Source organism: Lampetra fluviatilis, chromosome 38 (assembly GCF_964198595.1).
Source record: "Lampetra fluviatilis chromosome 38, kcLamFluv1.1, whole genome shotgun sequence".
Lineage (NCBI taxonomy): Eukaryota > Metazoa > Chordata > Hyperoartia > Petromyzontiformes > Petromyzontidae > Lampetra > Lampetra fluviatilis.
Window position 1 is genome coordinate 1,145,481 of NC_136312.1, and position 22,697 is coordinate 1,168,177.

Genomic DNA, 22,697 nt, shown 5'->3' on the forward strand with positions numbered 1-22,697 from the left:
TCCAGTTCTGACTCCAGTTCTGACTCCAGCTCTGACTCCAGCTCTGACTCCAGTCCTGGCTCCAGCTCTGACTCCAGCTCTGACTCCAGTTCTGACTCCAGTTCTCACTCCAGTTCTGACTCCAGTCCTGACTCCAGCTCTGACTCCAGTCCTGGCTCCAGCTCTGACTCCAGTCCTGACTCCAGCCCTGACTCCAGTCCTGACTCCAGTTCTGACTCCAGTCCTGACTCCAGCTCTGACTCCAGTCCTGACTCCAGCCCTGACTCCAGTCCTGACTCCAGCTCTGACTCCAGTCCTGACTCCAGCTCTGACTCCAGTCCTGACTCCAGCCCTGACTCCAGTCCTGACTCCAGCCCTGACTCCAGTTCTGACTCCAGTTCTGACTCCAGTCCTGGCTCCAGTCCTGACTCCAATTCTGGCTTCAGTCCTTGCGAACCGCCGCTGCTCCAAGTTCACTGTTTTTTTTGGGTTCTCTTCCATATGCAAAATGAAAACCGGATGCACGCTGCACGAGTCTGATGATTGGTAAACGCGTCCGACGTTAGCCAATGTGAAGAGAGGACCGAGTAAAGTCGACGGAGATCGTGCGTTTGCGCGCGTGGAGAAGCAGTGGTGCGGTCGTTGGCGCGCTGCACAAAGGAACACACGAAACTCGGTTTCCCCTGGGGGGTCAAGCATCGGCAACGATCATTTGATTAGCCCCGTCCTGGGCCGCCCCTAGGTCGACTCGGCCCCTTAATAATACGAGAACGCGCCGGGACGTTTAGACACCAACATAACTCGGGAGAGACAAAGGCGGCCAGCGCCCGTGGTGCCGGCCGTCCACCCACCCCGGCGCGTTGCGCTCGCCCTGGGCGACTGGCAGCGCGTGTACCAATCATCTGGCTCGTGAGGCGTGCATCGGAATTAATTTACACTCAATTGCAGAACAGTATAAAAAACAAACATTTTCTGGATTGGGGGCGGGAGGAGGAGTGGGGGGGAGAAGGGGGGTTAGGGGTGCGGGGCCTAACTATGGTTGATTGTAATTGTTTATGTGTGTGTCTGTCTGTGTGCGCGCGTGTTGTTTTCTGGTCGTCTCGTGCACACTAGGACTGAGATTTTAAACCCTAACCGGCCGAAGTAAATATCAAAAAAAGAAACCCCACACACACGGACGGATATGGGGGGTGCAAGACAGCGAGAGGGGAATGTCTCCCCCCAATAAATAAGCCGAGAACGTGGCGAGTGAGAGACCCGGAGTCTGCGTGCCATGTCGCTCGGTCGCTTTCACGCACACACACAGATACATAGAGAGAGACACACAGAGAAAGACAGATACACAGAGAGAGAGACAGAGACAGTGACAGAGAGAGAGACAGAAAGAGACAGACAGACAGTGTCAGAGAGAGACAGAGATACAGACATACAGAGAGATATAGAGACTGACTTTTAAACCACTTTTATTGCCGCCAGCAGCAACAGCACTGGAGGCGAATCCGATATGAAATACACAAAGTCACCAGCAACACAAATAAAACAACCGCGAAATTTCACGCTCTGTGGCGCTAAATGCACCGCGCACAACACGAAAGAAAAGTCAATCGGTGGTGGTGGTCATCGCGCACGCCACGGTGACGAGCGAGCGCCTAAGAAGGTGAACGTGAGGGTGCCATTCACGCTGGTACCGTGGTACGGAGGGCTTTACCGGTTCCCCAGCATTCGAAGAAGATATATACAGTAGAGAAAAAGAGAGAGAGATTGATACAGAGAGACAGAGAGAGAGAGACATAGTGACAGAGACAGACACACAGAGACACACAGAGATACACAGAGAGAGACAGAGAAAGACAGACTGAGACACACAGAGAGAGACAGAGAGATACAGACTGAGACACACAGAGACACACATAGACAGACAGAGACAGACTGAGACACACAGAGACAGACAGAGAGAGACAGACTGAGACACACAGAGACACACAGAGACAGACAGAGAGAGACAGACTGAGACAGACAGACTGAGACACACAGAGACAGACAGAGAAAGACACACAGAGACACACAGAGAGAGACCGACTGAGACACACAGAGACACACAGAGACAGACAGAGAGAGACAGACTTAGACAGAGACACACAGAGACACACAGAGACAGACAGAAAAATACATACTGAGACACACAAAGACAGACAGAGAAAGACAGACTGAGACAGACAGAGAGAGACAGACTGAAACACACAGAGACAGACAGAGACAGACAGACTGAGACACACAGAGACACACAGAGACAGACAGAGAAAGACAGACTAAGACACACAGAGAGAGACAGACTGAGACACACAGAGACACACAGAGACACACAGAGACAGACAGAGAAAGACACAGAGACACAGAGAGAGACCGACTGAGACACACAGAGACACACAGAGACAGACAGAGAGAGACAGACTGAGACAGAGACAGAATGAGACACACAGAGACACACAGAGACAGGCAGAAAAATACATACTGAGACACAGAGACACACAGAGACAGACAGAGAAAGACAGACTGAGACAGACAGAGAGAGACAGACTGAGACACACAGAGACAGACAGACTGAGACGCACAGAGAGAGACACACAGAGACAGAGAGAGACAGACTGAGACACACAGAGACAGACTGAGACACACAGAGACAGACACAGAAAGACAGACTGAGACACACAGAGACACACAGAGACAGACAGAAAAATACATACTGAGACACACAGATACACACAGAGACAGACAGAGAAAGACAGACTGAGACAGACAGAGAGAGACAGACTGAGACACACAGAGACAGACAGACTGAGACACACAGAGACAGACACAGAAAGACAGACAGAGAGAGACAGACTGAGACACACAGAGACACACAGAGACAGACAGAGAGAGACAGACTGAGACACACAGAGACAGACTGAGACACACAGAGACAGACAGAGAGAGACAGACTGAGACACACAGAGACACACAGAGACAGACAGAGACAGACTGAGACACACAGAGACACACAGAGACAGACAGAGAAAGACATACTGAGACAGACAGAGAAAGACATACTGAGACACACAGAGACAGACAGAGAAAGGCACACAGAGACACACAGAGACAGACAGAGAGAGACAGACTGAGACACACAGAGACAGACAGACTGAGACACACAGAGAGAGACACAGAGACATAGAGAGAGACAAACTGAGACACACAGAGACAGACTGAGACACACAGAGACAGACACAGAAAGACAGACTGAGACACACAGAGACAGACAGAGAGAGACAGATTGAGACACACAGAGACAGACAGAGAAAAACAGACAGAGACAGACTGAGACACACAGAGACAGACAAAGAAAGACACACAGAGACAGATAGACTGAGACACACAGAGACAGACAGAGAAAGACAGACAGAGAGAGACAGACAGACTGAGACACACAGAGACACACAGAGAGAGACAGACTGAGACACACAGAGACACACAGAGACAGACAGAGAGAGACAGACTGAGACACACAGAGACACACAGAGACAGACAGAGAGAGAGACAGACTGAGACAGACTGAGACAGACAGAGTGAGACAGACTGAGACACACAGAGACAGACAGAGAGAGACAGACTGAGACACACAGAGACACACAGAGATAGATAGAGAAAGACATACTGAGACACACAGAGACAGACAGAGAAAGACACACAGAGACACACAGAGACAGACAGAGAGACAGACTGAGACACACAGAGACAGACAGAGAGAGACAGACTGAGACACACAGAGACACACAGAGACAGACAGAGAGAGACAGACTGAGACAGACAGAGAGAGACAGACTGAGACACACAGAGACACACAGAGACAGACAGAAAAAGACACACAGAGACACACAGAGACAGACAGAGAAAGACAGACTGAGACACACAGAGACAGACAGAGAGAGACAGACTGAGACACACAGAGACAGACAGACTGAGACACACAGAGAGAGACACAGAGACATAGAGAGAGACAAACTGAGACACACAGAGACAGACTGAGACACACAGAGACAGACACAGAAAGACAGACTGAGACACACAGAGACAGACAGAGAGAGACAGATTGAGACACACAGAGACAGACAGAGAAAAACAGACAGAGACAGACTGAGACACACAGAGACAGACAAAGAAAGACACACAGAGACAGATAGACTGAGACACACAGAGACAGACAGAGAAAGACAGACAGAGAGAGACAGACAGACTGAGACACACAGATACACACAGAGAGAGACACACAGAGACAGAGAGAGACAGACTGAGGCACACAGAGACAGACTGAGACACACAGAGACAGACACAGAAAGACAGACTGAGACACACAGAGACAGACAGAGACAGACTGAGACACACAGAGACAGACAGAGAAAGACACACAGAGACAGATAGACTGAGACACACAGAGACAGACAGAGAAAGACAGACAGAGAGAGACAGACTGAGACACACAGAGACACACAGAGACAGACAGAAAGAGACAGACTGAGACACACAGAGACAGACTGAGACACACAGACAGACAGAGAAAGACACACAGAGACAGACAAACTGAGACACACAGAGACAGACAGAGAAAGACAGAGAGAGTGAGACAGACTGAGACACACAGAGACACACAGAGACAGACAGAGAGAGACAGACTGAGACACACAGAGACAGACTGAGACACACAGAGACAGACAGAGAAAGACAGACTGAGACACACAGAGACACACAGAGACAGACAGAAAGAGACAGACTGAGACACACAGAGACAGACTGAGACACACAGACAGACAGAGAAAGACACACAGAGACAGACAAACTGAGACACACAGAGACAGACAGAGAAAGACAGAGAGAGTGAGACAGACTGAGACACACAGAGACACACAGAGACAGACAGAGAGAGACAGACTGAGACACACAGAGACAGACTGAGACACACAGAGACAGACAGAGAAAGACAGACTGAGACACACAGAAACAGACAGAGAGAGACAGACTGAGACACACAGAGACAGACAGAGAAAGACAGAGAGAGATACACAGAGACAGACAGAGGCACAGAGAGAGAGAGAGAGAGACAGACTGAGACACACAGAGACAGAGACAGACAGAGAGAGACAGACTGAGACACACAGAGACAGACAGAGAGACAGAGAGAGAGAGACCGACATAGAGAGACAGACTGGCTTTAACGACGCTGGCTGCTGCGTTTGGCAGTGGTGCACAGAGCACAGCGAACGTCGCCTCACAACACGCGCCGTGTCCAACAACAACAGCCACAGCGACAACAACAACAGCCACAACGACAACAACAGCCACAGCGACAACAACAGCAACAACAGCCACAACAACAGCCACAGCGACAACAACAACAACAGCCACAACACCAACAGCCACAGCGACAACAACAGCCACAGCGACAACAACAAAAACAGTCACAACGACAACAACAACAGTCACAACAACAGCGACAACAACAACAGTCACAGCGACAATAACAACAACAGCGACAACAACAACAGCCACAGCGACAACAACAGCCACAGCGACAAAAACAACAACAGCGACAACAACAAAACACCGCCGTAGCTTAAGAAGGAGAACAAGACGAACACATATCTCGTCGGCAACGTTTCGGGCAACAGTCCTTCTTGACAGCACGTGGACTGAGATACTCCGTAGAGAGAGAGGGAGAGCGTAATGAGAGTTGGAGGTGACAATTTTATTGAAACATGTTCTCTGATTACACCGATTTCTGTTTAAAATCGTTACGTAATTACCGAAACAAAGTTCCTCTGACTATTACAGCCATTATCCACTCTCTCTCCTGACCAGTCTATGTGCCACGAAGATGGGCCACTACCCGAAACGTTGCCTGTTGTACATTTTCTAGTGCAGAGGGATCTGTTCGACAAAGAGCCTCAGGTGTTGATGTGCATTGTGAGATTACACGATCTCAATGCGTGACGTCGCGTCCCTGACTCAGCTGATCCTGACATCTCCTCTCTGTAGCAAGTGGGCAGCACAGCAAGTAGACTCGTGACACGTGCTGCATCACTTCGTAGAGAGCGCGGTGCGGCGATTGCTATTTGACCATATTTCACCACGCAGATCAGTGCAGGTTAGCGAAGGTGGTGAGCCCTGCCAACGATAAACATCGAATGTCGCCCCAACGTTCAGTTCCAACGTTATGCCAACGGTTCCGGACCGCGTGCCAGCGACGTTTGGTCCAACGTTTTAAATCACAAGTTGGACCTTCCCCGGTTGTAGAGGCGTGCGAGCGCGGCGATGGAGGAGACATTGGCAGACAGAGTCGAGGCCAAATAACGACGATCGCGAGGCCACGCGGGCGATGATGTCGGCGATGTCTTTGCTCGGTGCCCGATGACGATCACATGGGGGGGGTATGGGGGTCTCTTGGCACAGGGGTGGGTAAACAGCGGGACGCGTCGAAGGTTGGAAGAGAGATCATTCGGCCGATCGGCCATGGGTTCACTGACTGAGATGGCTGGCAGATGCACCAACTGTGCCCCCTGCTGTGACAACTTGCTGCGCTTTAGCTGCCCGGCGCTCCGCTCGTTTTGTTGTGAGCGTCGGAGGCCACCATCGAGGCGTGCGGCACACCGTGGCCACGCTCTTGTGAGGGAGGCCACGGGGATCGTTTTTTCCCCGTCCTCCGCGAGTGGCGACGCGGAGTAAGGAGCACTAAAAATACCCCAACAAAAATTAAACAAACACGATTTGTTGTTGTTACCAGGAGCTACACAGCTCGTGTTTTTAAAGAAGCGACCTGTCTATTACAAACGATACTGCGACAAAGTGGCGGTTCGTCATCGTCATCACGTGGGAATTTAAAACCCCAGCCGAATACTCTGAAGGCGCGGTGATGTTGGTTCTAAATGTGGAGGGAGAACCCGGAGAGACACCGAAAACACCACATACACAGCAGCAGCAGGCGTCAGGGTCTGGATCGAACCCACGCCCTCCTGTGTACCAGGCGAGGTAGTCAAGATCTCCGAGCCGACGCGGCGTCCCAGGACTGGTTGCGAAGCGCTGCAACAAGCGTCGGACGCGCTACGAAGAAGGTTGGGCTGACGTTGGCATCTTCACTGGGTCACCAGCGCCCTGCAATCAATATTGGCCGTGGTCTATCGGCTGCTGGATGGTGTAACTCCCATCCCGAGCCGGGCTCGCCCCTCTAATGGTCAGCATCATCATAATGGTTTGCATAACTGGCTACCGATAACCGGTTATCCATAACTGGTTACTGAAAATCGGTTACCGATGCCCGATAACCGGGCATCCGGGCGGCGGCGGTGGCAATGTAGCTGACTTTAATCATCCAGCACTGTTATGGAGGTGTAATAACAGCTATAGTGGGTTCACGTGGGGGATTGGCTTGCCGGTCCTGCTTGTAGCCAATAAGGGTCGAGATAGGGAGCGTGGGGCCGGCGTGATCACGGCATGTCATCAGGGGTGATTGGCCCAGCCATTGGGGCCCCAGCTAATGGGGATCCGGATAAGAGGCGTGGTCCCGGGAGTGACAGGGAACCATCAAGAACGGTCGAGATTGCCCATGGAGGATTGGCTGGGGGGACCACGTGACGAAGGGATTAAGAGGGAGGAGAGAGGGATGATCGAGAGGAGACGGGGAACTGAACGGGGTGAGGGCCACGCGCGAACGGGGCTCCGGGTGCCACGTGCGCGGTGGGAGTTGTGGGAGTCTGCCGCTCTCCGTTGTCTGCCAGCAACGGAGCGTGTGGGAACAAGTGTACCGTGAAGTGAAAATAAAGAAGACCGATTCCGAATCCGTCTCCGGAGAATTATTACATTGGTGTCAGAAGTACTTCTGCGACTGTTTGGACGATCGTCAAGATGTCCAAGCACCCCAGAAAAAAGAACCTACCTGTGCCTTTATCAGAGGAGGAGGTCGAGACGGATGAAGATGAGCTGTTGGGAGCTACAGCCCCTATGCCGCCTGCTGAAAATGTACTTCTCGACGTCTCTCAGCGTCGACCGACGGAAGATGCGACCGCTGCAGGAACAAAAGGCGAGTGGCGGCTGATGGCGGAGCAGATCGAGTCATTACGCGCCATTCTGCTTAGTCTGGTGACCGCGGTGGCATCCTCACCAGCCGCGGGCCGCCAGATTGCCGATCGACTGGACGCCGCGGGAAGGAGTCCGGTGAAAGAACCTGCGTCCGCCATTCCTTCTGCTACGCGGGAGGACGCCGTCATTCTGGGTGGAGCGGCTGCGCCGGAGCCGTCGGCCGCCATTTTGGGCGCGCCTACCACCACGCGGCCGCCGGCCGCCATTTTGCCTGATACGGGTGGAGAGCGGGAACGTCAGTCGGAGACGCCCGCGGCGCGCGCTTGCCACTGCTGGCATCGCCTTCCACAAATCAAAGAATTCATCGCCGGGGGTGATTGGAGTGCTTTCACATGGCGCTTTGAATCGGCTTTTAGATCCGTCAATTGGACGGAGGATGAAGCGCTGGGAGCGCTACCTACACTGCTCGACGATGTTTCTCTGGGGGTCTTCCGTTCCATCCCGGCGGCCAAGAAGAAGACACTGCGGAGATGGCGGAATTCTATGACCCACCGACGTCGGCCACCAGAAAATTTATGTTACGTCGCCGAGCATCGGAGGAATCGCCGTTGGCCTATCGTGGGGCGTTGATGGCGCTGGCCATGGCTGCCTACCCCGACGCGACGGCCGACCATTTGGATCCTCTCATCCTCTCCTGTATGCTGGAGTTGGCTCAGGAACTCAAGATTTTGCTGCCAGTTTGCGGCCACGAACCACTTACATCGCGATGGGTGGCGCGCTGCCTGGACGCAAAATTTAATATCAGGCGTTGGGACCAGATGGCGGCGTGGACGGGGAAACCAGAGATCGACGGGCCACCTTTGGGGTGGTCTCCACGACTGGTGGCCCACTGCTCCGACGACTCGGGCGACGACGACATGCTGGCTGCTGCTGTTTCGCACGGGATTCCGGGACGGCGGCTGCGCGACCAGCGTGGCAACTACATGGGCCGTCCGCGTGCAAGGGCCGGGTCGTCCGACCGCCGGCCGACGTCGGCGGCGTGCTTCAAGTGCGGCAGACGGGGCCATTTCGCCCGTGACTGCCGCTGTCGACCTCTACTGTCGCCTCCTCCGACGAGGGGACCTCCATCTCCTCCACCTACTGCGGAGCCGCAACAACCTCGGGCGAGTCGGCACACATCGGACACCCGGCAGGTCCTGTCACATCACCCATCCATTCGCACTCATTCTCACACTCCTCAGGAAAAATTTACTTCCCCTGCTACAGTTACGCGCTCTGCTACGCAGTGGAAAAAATTGGCTCGCAGGGTTGTAGCTGCGGCTTCGGGCTCGTCGACGGTACGCGGTACCATCGACAGCGTTGATGTGCGCATCTTGGTGGACACGGGCGCGTCGGCCACCATCATTTCTGATGTTATTTTTCATTTGTTGTCCATCCCTGCGTCGCAGATACGTAAGGTTAATGATGCGTGTGTCGCCGCGAATGGGGGAAGCATGGGTATCTGTGGCCAGGCAGATGTGAGCATCACTATCGGGAATATTACCACCGCAGGACCTGTATTGATCTCTCGCTCGCTAGCTGTTCCATGCTTACTCGGTACTGATTTCCTGCGTCGGATGCCGCTGAAAATACGAGTCGACCAGGACTGTTTGGAAATGCCGGGGGGTCGTCGAATGGCGTTCCTGCCTTCCTTGCTGGCCAGCGCGCCTGCAAGTAACGCAGTTACTGCCGTTGTTGCTGCTACGGTAGAAGTACCACCGGGAGCACAGATGCTAATACCGTTGCGTTATCGTAAACCCCTTCGAATGGGGAAGGGTGCAGAAGGCGTGCTGCTATCCCCATCGAATTCGGCATCTAAATCCTTTTCTTTAGCGGCGGCACAAACGATCGTGCGACCGGGTCAAGCACCTTTTATACAGGTGTTAAATGGGGGACCTGACCGCGTTATTGTTCCGGAGGGGTCGGTGTTGGCTCACGCCACTACCGACTTCGCCTCTTGCAACGCAGCGCCGCGCGCACGAATGCCCGCTGGTAGGCCCCCACACGATCGCTCTCAAGAACGTTGGATCGCTGATTTGTGCGGAGAAAATTCTTCCTTGTCGAACGAACAAAGGAACGCCCTGCGTTCATTATTGATACAGTACACTGATGTTTTCAGTAAAAATGATTTGGACCTCGGCCGCACGTCGCTTTTGTCGCACCATATTCACACCGGTGCGACGCCTCCCATCTGTATGCACCCTCATCGCATGAGCCCGGCGGAAAGGGATCACGTGCGCGGAGCGGTAAATGAATTGTTGGCGGCGGACATCATTTCGCCGTCCAACAGCCCTTGGGCCGCGCCCGTCGTTCTGGTAAAGAAGAAAGATGGTGGTACAAGATTTTGTGTTGATTTCCGCCGGTTAAACAAAGTTTCGGTGGCAGATGCATACCCCTTACCGAGGATGGATGATTCGTTGGACGCTTTATCGGGTGCTAAGTTTTTTTCCACCCTTGACCTGTCCTCGGGGTTCTGGCAGCTTCCCCTCGACGATGAGTCGAAGGCGAAAACGGCGTTCCGCACGCCGCAAGGTCTCTTTGAATTTAATCGGTTGCCTATGGGCTTGAATGCGGCACCGGCGACGTTTCAGCGGCTCATGGAATTGGTGTTGACGGGACTGCAGTGGGAAACGTGCCTCATATATCTTGACGATATAATTGTTTTCAGCCGCACGTTCGAAGAACACCTCCAACGTCTAGAGGCGGTTTTTCAAAGAATGCGTACGGCTGACCTTAAATTTAAACCTAAAAAATGCCACCTTCTGCAACACTCTGTCCGTTACTTGGGTCATATTGTCAGTTCGGACGGCGTATCCACTGACCCTCTGAAAACGAAATGTGTACGAGAGTGGCCCACACCCACTTCGGTGGGAGATGTTCGGCGGTTTATTGGGTTCGCTTCCTATTATCGCCGCTTCGTTAAAAATTTTGCGACGTTGGCAAAGCCATTACACGTTCTGACTGGCAAAAATCAAAGGTTTAAATGGGGAGCGGAAGAGGAAAAATCTTTTATGGCACTTCGGGACTACCTCGCCACGGCGCCAACGCTGGATTACCCAGATTTCTCACAGCCGTTCATCCTCGATACGGATGCTAGTGATATCGGCATTGGGGCCGTTTTGTCGCAACGTAAGGACGGGGTAGAGCGAGTAGTGGCGTACGGCAGCCGGGTTTTGTCCCCTGCGGAAACACGCTATTGTGTGACAAGACGGGAACTTTTGGCAATTGTTCACTTTATCCGATTGTACCGGCCGTACCTGTATGGACGGAAATTCCTAGTTCGCTCAGATCATGCGGCTTTACAATACTCCTTGAAATTAGATCAACCGTCAGGCCAATTGGCTAGGTGATTGGAATCGCTACAGGAATTTTCCTTTGATATTACATACAGGAAGGGGACCCGTCACACGAACGCTGACGCGCTCTCACGGCTGCCGCCCCTTCCTCCGTGCACTTGCCTGACGGGCACGCACCGCTGTGCGGCACCAGCCACCTCGCCTTGTCCGGTTATGGGGGCGATAGCGGATGAGGATGCAGGGGCGAAAGCGAAGGAGGACGACCAGCAAGGGTCGGTGGACACGGATGATATCTTACGGCTACCACACGCGGTCTGGCTACGTGAGCAGGAGGCTGATGCCTCGCTGTCTCCGCTACGGAAATTGATAGGGAAACAAAAATCTCAATTGGCGGGTTGGAAATGGCAGATGTTCCGAGGCAAGTCGGGATTGTTAATGTGTACTGACGGGTTGTCTGACCGACCACGCTTGGTGGTGCCTACTTCGCTTCGCTACGACCTGCTTCGTGCTCTGCACGCTGATAAGTTGATGCACCTCGGTGTCCAAAAGACTTTGGCCGCGCTGCAGAAGGATTTCTTTTGGGCCGGTATGACGGCAGACGTCAAGGACTTTATTCGCTCATGCCAGGACTGTGCAAAGAGGAAGCCGCCTCGGAACCCCTATGTACCACCGTTACGTTCCATTGAGGTGTCCCGCATTAACGAATTGGTTGCTCTCGATATTCTGGGCCCATTTCCCCCGTCGACGAGGGGCAATAAATACCTTCTCGTCGGGGTGGAATATTTTTTTCGATGGCCGATGGCCTGGCCTCTGCCCGACCAGACGGCAGCATCCATTACCGACGCTTTCTTGAACGGGTATGTCATGGACAAGGGGGCACCTGAGAGGCTGCTCACAGATCAAGGGCGGAATTTCTCTTCCAAATTGCTTAAGGAAGTTTGTGACGCGTTGGGTACGAAGAAAATTCGCACTTCTCCTTACCACCCACAAACAGATGGTATGGTGGAACGATTCAACCGCACCCTCTCGGCAATGCTTTGTCACACGGTCAGTGAAAAGCAAACCGATTGGGACCTGCACATACCAGGCGTCTTAGCGGCTTACCGCATGGTTCCACACACGTCCACGGGATACTCACCATTCTTTTTGATGTATGGCCGTGAAAATGTTCCACCCATCGATGTGCAATTGGGTGAGCCGAGTAAGCGACCGTCCCGTTCCTTGCCTGACCACGTGCGTGACTCGCTTGAACGAGTGACGGAGGCGCGAGAGGCTGCCCGGTGTGCGACGGCCCGTGCTCAGGCAAGGAACGAACGTTATGCGCGTCAATCGCATACTCACATGTCTTGGTCAGTGGGGGACCGGGCGTGGCTCCACTGCCCCCAGGTACCGGCGGGCACATCCCCCAAGCTGCACAGGCCGTGGCGAGGGCCTGTGACACTAGTGGATGTTCGGAACTTGCAGAGTATCCGTGTTCAGTACGAAAATCGGCGGTGGTATGTCCACTCCTCACGGCTTAAACCCTATGTTGACGCGCGTGTCGGACCTTCATCCCCACTAGTTGACCTGCCGGGTTCCGTCGAGCCGACCACGCCGATTGTCACATCCATTGATCCCAAGGGGGACTGTGTTGTGCCTCCTACAGATGAACAGGTTCTGAGGGCTGAGGCGGCCCCAGCCGCCCCCCCTCCAATGAGACCTGCCCTGGACGTGACCAAGCATCAACAACCTACTTCTTCTTCGAGCCTACCACCTCCTGTCCATCCGGAAGCAAGGGGATCATGCGCTGGAAGTGGAGGGGGTCCCGCGTCGCGTACGCGGTCGAAATCTCTTCCGTTTCGTTAACGTTTGATCGTTCGTTTATTTCCCTGTTGTTACTGCGCTGCAGGGGCGCCCTAATGTATGTGGTGATTCTTGTTGTATGGGTGACTTTTTTTTAAATGTTGTTGGGCGCAGGGACGCCGGTTCACCCTCGTATCGTTAAATGCACCTTGGTGCCCTAATAATGTGTTCGGAATTGGTTTATCACCCTTTCCCAGCCGAGACGGCTACTTTTTTTCACCGGGGGGGGGGGTGATGTAATAACAGCTATAGTGGGTTCACGTGGGGGATTGGCTTGCCGGTCCTGCTTGTAGCCAATAAGGGTCGAGATAGGGAGCGTGGGGCCGGCGTGATCACGGCATGTCATCAGGGGTGATTGGCCCAGCCATTGGGGCCCCAGCTAATGGGGATCCGGATAAGAGGCGTGGTCCCGGGAGTGACAGGGAACCATCGAGAACGGTCGAGATTGCCCATGGAGGATTGGCTGGGGGGACCACGTGACGAAGGGATTAAGAGGGAGGAGAGAGGGATGATCGAGAGGAGACGGGGAACTGAACGGGTTGAGGGCCACGCGCGAACGGGGCTCCGGGTGCCACGTGCGCGGTGGGAGTTGTGGGAGTCTGCCGCTCTCCGTTGTCTGCCAGCAACGGAGCGTGTGGGAACAAGTGTACCGTGAAGTGAAAATAAAGAAGACCGATTCCGAATCCGTCTCCGGAGAATTATTACAGAGGCATAGGCCGCAACGAGGGTTGGCGGATCACATACAGATGGGTCGCTGTGAAACTCCTTTCCCCTGTTCCATCTCACTTCCTCCTACAGCGGAGTGTGTGGACTAATCTCCATCTGTCCCATCTCACTCCCTCCTACAGCGGAGTGTGTGGACTAATCTCCATCTGTCCCATCTCACTCCCTCTTACAGCAGAATGTATGGACTAATCTCCATCTGTTACATCTCACTCCTTCCTACAGCAGAGTGTGTGGACTAATCTCCATCTGTTACATCTCACTCCCTCCTACAGCAGAGTGTGTGGGTTAATCTCCATCTGTTACATCTCACTCCCTCCTTCAGCAGCAGAGTGTGTGGACGAATCTCCATCTGTTCCATCTCTCCCCCTCCTACAGCAGCAGAGTGTATGTACTAATCTCCATCTTCTTGGTTTTTTCGGTAAAGTCACGTAGAAGGGAAATACTAAAATAATAAAAATAAAACATAATAAAACAATTCTTACGACGTTTCGGCCACAACGCAAGCAGCCGTCCTCAGGTGAAGAACAGGTCTGTCAGAAAGCCAGCGTCTGAATGGGCACCACCATGCTTGGCAGCGTATATTTAAGCTGGGTTAGAAGGGGGAAAGGGCGCCTTGACACAATAATTTGCATACCAAGAGGAATTTAGCATAGTTATGGGAAATGCAGATATGTGATTAGTACTGCTTGTGAAATGCGTAGGAGGTGGGCGGGGGGTTTTCAAAGTCATATTATGCCCGTGCATTATGCAGGATTAGCAGCATCAAAGGGAGGGGATAGGGGTAGCATTAATAAAGGGAAGGAATGTTAATAGTATGTAGCTGCAGTAACTAAACAACCACGTAAAAAACTAAAGTATAAACTACATAGTATCATCAGTATACTAAATATACTCTCCAATAAGCTGAGCTACTAACAGTAAGTAATACATTATAATTCTAAACTTTTTTCCCTTACATCACACGGGTCTACCCCGTACTATATGCTGCCATAGACAAATCCAACATTGAATTATATACTGTATTACTATACACCACTCTATACCTTAGAATAATACGTAGTGTAATATTACACTATGTATTATTCTATCCACCCTACTGTATATCACACTGCTGTATATTCACTATACAATTACGATACTATATATTGCCTTATACATTGTATTAAACATTACAATTTTATACTATTTATTATTATACAATCTGCTATACACTATACCATTGACCGTCGAGTGAAAGATACTAAGAGGAAGCAACGAAATATATCAATGGAAGAGTGGTAGTAGGAGACTTGCAGCGGAGCAAAGAATCCATTCCCTGCGGAGAATACAAGATATATAGTCATGCCAGTGAGTGGACTGCGGTCTGGAAGTCACCGTAAACGTGAACACAATCAGTTAAGATCCCAAATGGTTTATTACGTCCTTCCAATAATTGCTGAGCCAGAATCCATCTTCTCGGTTGAAATTGACTCTGTGTTTGTATATGTGGATCGCCTCATGAACGAATCTCTCATGGTAGCCAGATGGCTTGCAGAGAACCTCTGTCTTGGAGAAGTCAATATCATGTGAGCCCACTGAATTGTAACAGTGATCTGCCACGGCTGAGGTGTTTGTCCTACCGTGTTTCAGGTCTGCTTTATGTTCACGGATGCGGTCCGAGACATGTCGTTTGGTTTCTCCAATGCAACTGCTACCACAGAGGCAACTTAGTTTGTAGACGCCAGGGTAAGTACTGGACGGTACAGCACGGTAGTAGTAATAATACACACAATAATACTACACACAATAATACACACAATGATACACAATAATACACACAATAGTAATCTAAATAATACACACAATAATACACAATAATACACACAATAAAACTACTCAATAATACACACAATAATACCAATAATACACACAACAATGCTCAATAATACACACAATAATACACCACAATAATGCACACAATAATACTACGCAATAATACACACACTAATAACAATAATACACAAAATAATACTACACAATAATACACACATTAAGACAATGATACACAATAATACACAGTAATATACACAATACATACAATAATACATGTAACAATACCAATAATACGCAATAATACACACAATAATAGCAATAATACACGCAACAATACACACAATAATACACAACACTAGACAATAATACACACTAATACACAAGAATACACAATAATAAACACAATAATACACACGATAATACTACACAATGATACACACAATAATACACAGTAATACATAGATGTTAATCAGAAATATTACATTGCCGGTCCAGGAATGCAAGAAGAAGATTCATCGGCACATCTGCGAGAGGCAATGCAAGAAAATATGGCAGCATAAGTTGAATCGATGCCTGTGTAATACCGTTGAGGACTCTTGGACACCCGGGGTTGAGGCACACGTATTTATTCCGCAACAGTTGTCACAACCGCGGACATACAATACTGGAGGGGGTATCGGCCCCCTCACCCGGCTAGCTGGGAATACACTGCTAGCTATCTCTGACCTACCTCCTAGTCCTCCACTAACGGGCTAGGGGAGGCTGTCTGGCCCGACACTGGTAAGTCGGGCTACGGTACCCGGAGTCCCAGAGCACTAGCTCTGGTTCTCGGGACCACGCCGCTGGCTCGGTCCTGCGCGGCCCTGACAAGGGCGGCGTCCCAGGGGAGTCCAGGGCTCTAGCTAGACGATCTTCGGTCTTCACTGGTTTAGCTTTAACATTCTGCCCCGAGCCCTCTGACACATCCCCCTTTATACTCAACCCCCGCTGAGGGGTGGGGCCCCGGGCTGCCTGGTGCGGACGTCGTTGAGAGCACCCCCCCCGTGCACTCACGTAGCCCCGCCCACTGTGTTTGTTTCCCATAAGCTGCCATGCATAACGGCTCTCTCTCTAACACCCCTACATCACCCCCCCCCCCCCCCCGCATAGCTTGCAGCCGTCCCGGCTGCCAACATACAAAAAAAAACGACAATAAAAGCGCATTTACCCCCTGACCGCGCGTGTGCCTCACTATTTTTCAACAATAACAAGAACAACACAACAAGAACGCAACAGCAAGAAGAGAAAACAACCCAACGCACCCCCCCGATTAAATACGAATTCCGTAAAAACAGTCTATACACAATTTGCAGGGAACCCACCACACACACAACACGCAATGAACACAACCTATGTACACATCTTCCGGCCTCACGACAGTCTGCGCATTTTAGCGCGTGTCCATGCAGCGGGCCCCTCACACGGGGTAACCCCGGGTGGTGGACCGTCAGGTGGCAACTGTCCGTCTCGGAGTGAGTCCTCATCCGACGCCGCGTGACCCTTGGCATCCCCAGGAGGGGTGATCGGGCGTGAGCTCGTCATTCCTGATGCACCTGGAGGTGGCACAGCCGGCAAGGCATTAGGTGAGCGCGACGGAGACGGACCCAGTGAGTCGGTCGACCCCCCACATGTTTGGCCACGCGTGTGTGAAGTGGGGATGTGTACCGCAACGAAGGGTTTTAATCTAGAGGGGTGGACAAACCACCGCCGCTTCCCCCATTTGATGCGCACGCACTGCGGTCGCAAAACCTCGACCACCTCCACAGGGCCCCGCCACGGCCACACCAGCTTAGAGGAGGTTGCGAGTGGCACCTGGGGACAGTGCAGCCATGCCTTGTCCCCCGGCTTCCACTGCAGCATGTGCGCCCGACCCAGTCTGAGCCGCTCATTCGCTTTCTGACGGAGGTCAGAGTTTTGTATGGCAGCATCCCGTGCCTCTGTCAATTTGGCCAAATTAAATTTTACATGGTCAGCCAATTTAGTTTTTCCCTGAGGCGCGGGGATCTGCAGCTGGGCACGAACAGGCGGGTCAGGTTCGCGGCCGTACATGAGGTAGAAGGGTGAAAATCCCGTAGCTGCGTGGGGGGCCATCCGGTACGCCGCCAATACCCCTTGAATTTGCAAGTCCCAATCGGTCTGTGAGTCCGACACCTGCTGTGACAACATTGACGCGATGGTCCGATGCAGACGCTCGACCATCCCGTCAGTCTGTGGGTGATACGGGGAGGTACGAATTTTCTTCGTGCCCAGGAGCTCACAGACTTCTTTGAGCAATTTACCGGAAAAAATTTTGCCCTGGTCGGTCAGCAGCCGCTCCGGAGCACCTTTGTCCAGGACATAACCCTGAACAAAGGCCTCCACGATGGCTGCTGCCGACTGGTTGGCAAGGGGCCAGGCCATAGGCCAGCGTGTAAAATACTCCACACCAGTTAACAAATATCTATTGCCCCTGGGTGTGGCGGGGAATGGGCCCAAAATATCCAGCGCGATGAGTTCGTTAACTCTGGACACATTGATTGACTGCAAGGGTGGGTTAGACACACGTGCTGGCGGTTTTCGTTGCGCGCACCGAGGGCATGACCCCAGTAAATCCCCGACATTCTTCGTCATGCCTGGCCAAAAATAATCGAGTTGGAGTAAGGCGAGGGTCTTTTGGGTCCCCAGGTGTAGGAGGCGCTCATGTGCGGCCCACACCGCCTTGCCCCGCAATCCCGAAGGGACCACCAGCCGATGTCGATGGGATTTTCCGTCCCAGTGCATCAGCAGACCATGCACCAATTCCCATGCGTCGGCATCACCCCTGCCCTGCCCAGCACAGCCGACGCGACGACGCAACCCGAGGAGAGAGGTATCCTCCATCTGGAGGCGCCCCCATTCATTGACGGGCATCCCCAACAGGGAATCTTTTCCCTGTTGTGCGATTGAATTTGGAACCAATGTTTCATCATGGCCGGCGGCCGCCAGGACCGGAACCGGTATGTCCCCTGCTGGCCTGCAACGTCCCGACCCCAGGAGGCATGCACATTCGGAGGTGGTTGGCATGCACGACAGAGCGTCAGCATTTGTGTGGCGAACGCCCTTACGGTAGGTGGTTTCAAAATCAAAATCCTGGAGGATCTCCAACCATCGGGACAATTGTCCCAATGGCTGTTGAACTCGCAGAGCGTACTGCAGTGCCGCATGATCTGTGCGGACGGTGAAATGCCGACCGTACAGATATGGGCGATACTGTTGGATGAAATAGACAATTGCCAACAGTTCCCGACGGGTGACACAATATCTTTGCTCCGCCGGAGACAACACCCGACTGCCGTACGCAACCACCCGTTCCATGCCGTCAACCACCTGGGAAAGCACGCCCCCAATACCTGTGTTGCTCGCATCGGTGTCGAGCAAAAAAGGCTTAGAAAAATCGGGGTAACTCAAGGGAGGAGCTTTTACCAGGGCGTCCCGAAGGGAGCAGAAAGCAGCCTCCTCCTCCTGACCCAAGTGGAACCGAACCCCTTTTGATGTTAAAGCGTGTAGGGGTTTCGCAATCGTCGCAAAATCTGCGACGAAACGTCGGTAATATGACGCGAAGCCAATAAAACTCCTGACCTCTCCCACCGAGGTGGGAGTCGGCCAGGAGCTGACGCACTGCGTTTTGGCGGGATCAATAGCAATACCTGAGTGCCCCACGATGTGTCCCAAATAATGCACCGAATCGCGTAACAGATGACATTTTTGGGGTTTGAATTTCAAATTAGCAGCCCGCATCTTTAGGAAAACCGCCCGCAACCTCTGGAGATGTTCGTCAAAAGTTTTACTAAAGACGATAACGTCATCCAAATAAATCAGGCACGAATCCCATTGCAATCCAGCCAAAACCAATTCCATCAAACGCTGGAAAGTTGCCGGCGCTGAGTGGAGTCCCATCGGCAACCGGTTGAATTGGAACAGGCCGTGCGGTGTACGGAAAGCAGTTTTAGGCTTTGAATCATCGTCCAGAGGAAGCTGCCAGAATCCCGAAAGTAAATCCAATGTGGAGAAGAATCGCGCTCCCGCCAAGGCGTCCAGCGATTCGTCCATCCGTGGGAGCGGGTATGCGTCGGCAACCGAAATTTTGTTAAGGCGCCGAAAATCAACGCAAAACCGCAACGAGCCGTCCTGCTTTTTAACCAGGACGATCGGCGGTCCCCAAGGGCTGGTGGAAGGAGAAATGATGTCGGCGGCAAACATGTCATCAATAGCCGATTTCACATGGTCCTTTTTGGCGGGACTTAACCGAAACGGATTCTGGCGTATTGGCGCGCTGTCACCCGTATCAATATGGTGACGCAGCAGATGAGTGCAACCCAAATCGTATTTGTCCCAACTGAAAACGTCGGAAAATTCCCGCAGTAGCGTTTTAAGCTGTTGACGCTCTGAATTTGACAGGTCCGTCGATCCCGCACAAAGCGCCTCGAGCCACCCTTCATCGCTGTCCGAATGTGGTCGCGGCGCAGGGACAGCACTCACGTGATTCGCGATGGGTTCCTCACAGGACACCGGCGTCGCATGAGCAAGCACGGTCCCCTGCGGGACCACCACCGTCTGTGAGCCCACATTGAGGAACGCGATGAAGGGGTCTCCGTCCCCTCTTGGTCTGGGCCGGAAGTAAATGAGGTCCACTAACCCCGGCCCTAGATGGCCCCAGCAGAACCCCTTGGGCCCCAATGCCCTTAGCGAAGGGCCGCCGAAGTTTCAAAGGAACCAACATTTGTGCCCCCGGAGGAACGCGCACCGTTCTATCTACAAACGCCGGCACCGTTGCGAACGCTGTCCGACTCGTACCGGGGGATGGCAGAAACGCCATGCGTCGGCCCGACGGGAGCTCAATGCATCCCTGGTCGATTAATATCCTAATCGGCATTTTGGCCAGGAAGTCCGTCCCCAGCAGGCACGGAACCGCCAGCGAGGAGGAAACAAAAATCGGCCCAGACAATTTAATATCCCCGATACAAATTAGGGCTCGAATCTGTCCGATGATGCCAAGTGAGCCCCCGTTAGCAGCAAAGAATGGCACGTTAACAGGCATCAAAGGACGGCTCTGGGCAGGGAGAATATTGTAAATTAACTCCGAAATAATGGTCGCCGATGCTCCCGTATCGACCAGGATGCCCACCTCGACCCCGTCGATGTGCCCCACAACGGCCGACGACCCCGACGACGCGGCTACAACACGATGGGCCAACACGGACCACTGGCTGGGTTCAATCTGAGTACCCAGAGCGGTGCGTGTTGGTGCGATGGTGCGCGATATTGGCCCCCCAATCGGTGCGGTGTATGAGTGTGTGGCGGGTGTGTGCGTGGGCCAAACATGTGAGGTGCCGCGACTCGCCGGGTTATGATGATGGAGCTTGGGAAGAGGGCCGGCGTCCCGTCGAGGTGTCGTCCCGCGCTGCCGAGGAGAGCGGCACCCCGAGGCGACATGGCCCCGGATGCCGCAGTTGTAGCAGCGCGGGAGCGCTGGTGACGACGACGGATGATCGGGATGGCTCGAGCCGCCCCGGTCCACCCGTACTCCCGCTCCCTGCCGCCGTTGGTGGTCGATGGCGCAGATCTCCTCCGCCGGGAGGGTGGCTGCGGCGACGGTACGCCCGCTCGCCGCCTTGCTGGCCTTGCGTCGTTGCGCGAGCAGGTTTGTGTGGAGGAGTCGTGCTGCTTGGAGGGAGCACATCTCTGCGTCGTCCTGTGCGACGATGACGATCTCCAAGTCGTCCGCCAGCAGGAGTATCTTCTCTGTAACCATGGCGTCGACACCTTCGTTGTCCATCCGTGGAAAGGCCGCCTTTGCCAGTGCCAGGAGGCTTGTGCGGTACGCCAGAGGCGACTCCTTTGCCCCCCGCTGGCGATCGTAGAAGAGTTGGCGACAGTCTGACGGCGGACCGTAAACTGCAGCCAGCACCTGCATCGCCGTCTGCAGCGTAGAGCGCCTCTCCTTCGGTGCCGATATTAAAGTGGCGAGGGCGTCGCTGTCGAGGAGTGCTGGCAGCGCGCGGAGAGCCTCGGCGTCCGTCCACTTCGCCATCTCCTGGTGAGCGAGGAAGCGCCGCTGGAAGCCGCCCCAGTCGCCTTCCTCGCCCACAAATTCTTTGAGTGGAGGCAGTCGCTGATGTAGCGCAGCGGCTGCCGCAGAAGGTCGCCCTTCCTCGTCCCCCTCACCCGGCTCTGCTTCGGCGCGCACGACCGATGGCATCGCCGGTCGCACCCGTGGTGACGTCCCGTCCGTTGGCGATGACGCGGCAGGTACTGTATGCCCGCCGTTGGACGCGATGCTCAGGCCGGCCACGCCCTCAACTGCAGCTGCGGTGATGGCGGGATTTTCAAATTGGTGTTCCGCCGAAATGGCGGGAAGGCGCTGTGGTCGTCGGCTTTCGTCGCCCCGTGGCGGTCCAGCAGACCCCAGCTGAGTGATGTGGTCCAGCATGCTGGCAGCGGCGTGCAGCAGCTCCATCAGCTCGGCGTGCGCCTGCCTCAGCCCATCTGCCGACACCTCTCCACCCTCCTGTTGCTGCGGCGTAGCCATATCTGGCCCCGACTGCTCCGTGCTCTCTTCACCCGTCCCGGGCTCTCCGACCGCAGCGGTATCCTCCGCCCCCGGTATCCTGACCCGAGCTGACCGGCGCGTGTCCATGTTCATAGATTTTTACTTCTGACACCAGATGTAATACCGTTGAGGACTCTTGGACACCCGGGGTTGAGGCACACGTATTTATTCCGCAACAGTTGTCACAACCGCGGACATACAATACTGGAGGGGGTATCGGCCCCCTCACCCGGCTAGCTGGGAATACACTGCTAGCTATCTCTGACCTACCTCCTAGTCCTCCACTAACG